At 40.8% G+C, this 3,840-nt stretch overlaps 1 pseudogene; it reads left to right on the top strand.

The window, feature by feature from the left end:
• Positions 1 to 315: 315 nt before the first annotated feature.
• Positions 316 to 3,132, top strand: LOC129815384 (dehydrogenase/reductase SDR family member 13-like; annotated as a pseudogene).
• Positions 3,133 to 3,840: the final 708 nt, after the last annotated feature.

Raw genomic sequence — 3,840 nt, 5'->3', positions numbered from 1 at the left:
TTGCTACAATACAAATTTTTGGCCGCTTTGTTTAACGTTTTACCATGGTCTGTGAGTAGCTTGTAACTCAATGTTTGTTACAGTGCATTAACGTTGCGCTTAGCTATGTTTGTTCCGGTGTAGCTTTGAACTATGTAGTGTAGGTTTGAGGTCAACTAGGATGTTTGTTATTGTACGAGGAAGACAGTGTTTATAACCACTAGGTGGCACGAAAATGACCTTTTGCCAAATTCTTGAACCATAATCTACTTGTTGCATAACTTTTATAAAGAGTGAGTGCCAGGACAAAGGGCGCGTTCATTGCCTAGCGCAACAGCTACATCAATTCCCATGCCGCTGTAGTTCATACTTATGTCCAGTCAGAGAAAAGTTACTGTACGAAGATGTTCACACTGCTTCTTGTTAGCGCTGGACTCATCGCACTTTATGTACTTCGTAATTGGTATCTCAAACGACCAAGATGCAAAAGCAATGCCAAGTTGCATGGGGAAACTAATCGTCACTGGTGAGTTCGTGCATTGTAAAACAATGTGACACTAATGGTGGGCAATTATTCATCGTCTTGTACAGTCAGTAAGTGACCGTTATCTAATGTTATGTACAGAAAGAGATTTGCGTCAGTTCAAATCTGGCATCAGGACAAAATGTGATTCATAGTCGCCGAATATATTTTAAGTATTTTAATTAAACTCAAATGGTAAATGCAATTTTCGTATATACGGGTTCACTGGATCTCCGCGCAGGGTAGATCAGAGAACTGTGGAATGTACTCAAAATAGTAGTTTTATACTATGACAAGTTTATTCTCAACTTGTCCAGTTGGCCTATCATAGTAGAGGTTTAGCATGGTTCATACTCTTGCTCCTCCTTTGTGGGCCCCCAAACTTGTCCAAGCCCCTTGGCGTTTCCCTTCTCCACAACTGGTTGTTGGGTAGAGCAGCTCCATCCTGTGTCCCCCTCAATTCTACACTGAAACAGTTCCTAATATGGTATTGTCCAGTAATCTAAACTCCTGGTTGGTCTAGAGAGATGCACCCCTCCCCTCTCCAGACTGTCCACAGCTTTTATGGCCTGTGGTGGTCAGTCCTTACACACCTACTCCCCTCTGTATTGTGTGTGTGTGTGTGCAACAAAACAACATTCACTTTCAACCAATATGCTAACAGCCTATAGTGCATAAACATAAATTCTAACAGTACTGTTATTATTGGTGCTCATATGGGACTGATTCCGCATTTCTTTGCTCAATTGTAGAATTGTATTTAAAACATTTGGCGTTGGACATAAACTAGACGTCTATGTGGGTGTGTCCCAATGGTGTCTCCAGGATCTAACACGGGCATTGGGAAAACAACAGCAATAGATCTGTCCAGAAGAGGTGCCAGGGTTATAATGGCCTGCCGAGATAAGCAAAGGGCAGAAGCTGCCATCAGTGACATCAAGAAGGTAAGAGAGGTGTCAGAATCCATGTCTCACTCCAGATGTCTGGTAAACAGTCGAACCTTGCTGTAGTTACATGTCTTTGACTGAGGGGGTGCCAGTGGATCATACATGGACGATATTACTGTAGTTCCCCTCAAGTCAGGTTTACTCCTCCTCACACACTGTCCCTCATTCACATTTTACAGATAGTTGTGCTCTGGACACTTTAGCTGATTAATTTGTTGACGGGTTGGTTTATTAGTCTCTATAAAGTGAGGAACACAGAGCATCTGACTGGTCATTCTTACTTTCTCAGGAGACTGGAAACAATGAGGTTGTGTTCATGGAGCTGGACCTTGGAAGCCTACAGTCTGTGCGATCTTTTGCTGAGACCTTCCTGAAGTCTGTTTCTTAATATCAAATGTATTTATATAGCCCTTCTTACATCAGTTGATATATCAAAGTGCTGTACAGAAACCCAGCCTAAAACCCCAAACAGCAAGCAATGCAGGTGTAGGACATAAAAGAATATACAGCAAACCTGCATTAACAAAGCAGTGAAGGTGTATTTCTTTTGAAAACATTGGTCCTCTTTATGCAGGGCTTATGAATGGTGGCAAGACAAAGGATGGCGTGGGAATGAGCTTTGGCGTTAATCACCTCGGCCCTTCCTGTTAACTGTGCTGCTGCTGGACCGTCTGAAGGAATGCGGTCCGAGTCGAGTGGTGACTGTCGCCTCCAAAGCTCATGAGTATGGCAAAATTGATTTTAACTGCCTGAGTACCCACAAAGACCTGGCTGTTGGAGAATCTGACTGGACTTTGTTTAAGAAGTATAGTCATGGCAAGCTGTGTAATATGCTCTTCACACACGAGCTTGCCAAAAGACTGGAGGGAACAAATGTCACCTGCTACAGCTTGTGTCCAGGTCAGTGCTTCAACACTTTATAGCATGTAAGCAAGTTCGGATGGTATGTACTGTAACTGTGCAGAAATATACAGTATGCTTACTAGTTCTGTTTATTTTCTGTCACAGGAGCAGTCAAGACAGAAATAGGACGCTATTCAAGCTTCTTGTGGTGTATGATGTCGGCACCTATCCTTTCGCTCATCTATATGGACGCAGAATCTGGGGCCCAGACTACACTCTACTGTGCCCTCCAGGAGGGTATAGAGCCTCTGAGTGGATGCTACTTCTCCTGCTGTGCGTGCAGTACAGAAGGTGAATGCCAACGCCAAAGATGAAGCTGTGGACAAAAAATTGTGGGAAGTCAGTGAGATACTTTGTGGCATGTCTTAATGCAAACACAGAGACCCTGCTTTTCACTGTATTAATCAGGGCCAAAACTCTGGTGGGACAATCCTGAAAACGTGTTGCTTTTCCTGATAATTTTTTACGGAGATGTATTCAAGTCCAATTGAATGCTGGAAATCTGTTCCATTCCGTTACTCTTAAGTGTGGCAGTGGGTGAAAGTCAAAGTTATACTGAAAAGATTGAATCGATTGATTGAATATTGAATTTTTAAAAAAGCTTGGCATATCCTCTCCCCTTGTCTCAAGACTGCTACTTAACTATTCCAGAAAAACCCTAGGCCTAGGTGATATGTCTCTGGGGAAGTGTCTCTGTCCGACCACAGTCAAGTTCAATAGGCAGAGCCACTGGTAATAAAGGGAATTAAAATACACACCATACCATCTTTGCCTCTTATTGTATTGTCTACACAACATTTCTTATAGGCTATACACTGTTTCATGCAATCAGACATAGGCCAACTGTTACTAAAATAAAGTAATAAAGTTACCTTGGGAAGATTAGCAGTTTAGAGATGCTTTGGCAGGTACACTAGTAGCCTAAAGTGTAGGCCTGAGTATGATGAAAAAGCTATACAAGATTTCACACAGCACACTCTAGGATGACCATTAATTATCTAAACACTAGGTGAGATACATAATACCTATCTGAGTTCGATTAGATTACAAAACCAAGGACTACTTAATTTATCATTTTTTGCTAATGCATGTAGACTCCAGACTGAGGAAAAATAAGGAGAAATCCACACAATGCGTCTCTGACCACCTCCTGGGTCAGAATTGCTACGTTTACACAGGGAGACCAATTATTATTATTATTATTATTTTTCACTAATTTGCCTTTTGATCAATCACATCAGCTCTGAAAAGATCTGATGTGAAAATATCTGATGTGATTGGTCAAAAGACTAATTTTAGTGGTGGAAAAAGTACTAATTTGTCATACTTGAGTAAAAGTAAAGATACCTTTATAAAAAATGACTCAAGCGAAAGTCAACCAGTAAAATACTACTTCAGTAAAAGTCTTTAAGTATTTGTTTTTAAATATACTTAAGTATCAAGAGTCAAAGTATAATTATTATTTTTTAAATCCTTATATTAAGCAAA

The sequence above is a fragment of the Salvelinus fontinalis genome, chromosome 2 (assembly GCF_029448725.1).
Source record: "Salvelinus fontinalis isolate EN_2023a chromosome 2, ASM2944872v1, whole genome shotgun sequence".
NCBI lineage: Eukaryota > Metazoa > Chordata > Actinopteri > Salmoniformes > Salmonidae > Salvelinus > Salvelinus fontinalis.
Note: the sequence above shows the minus strand (reverse complement) of the source record. Positions and strands in the feature narration are given on the sequence as shown.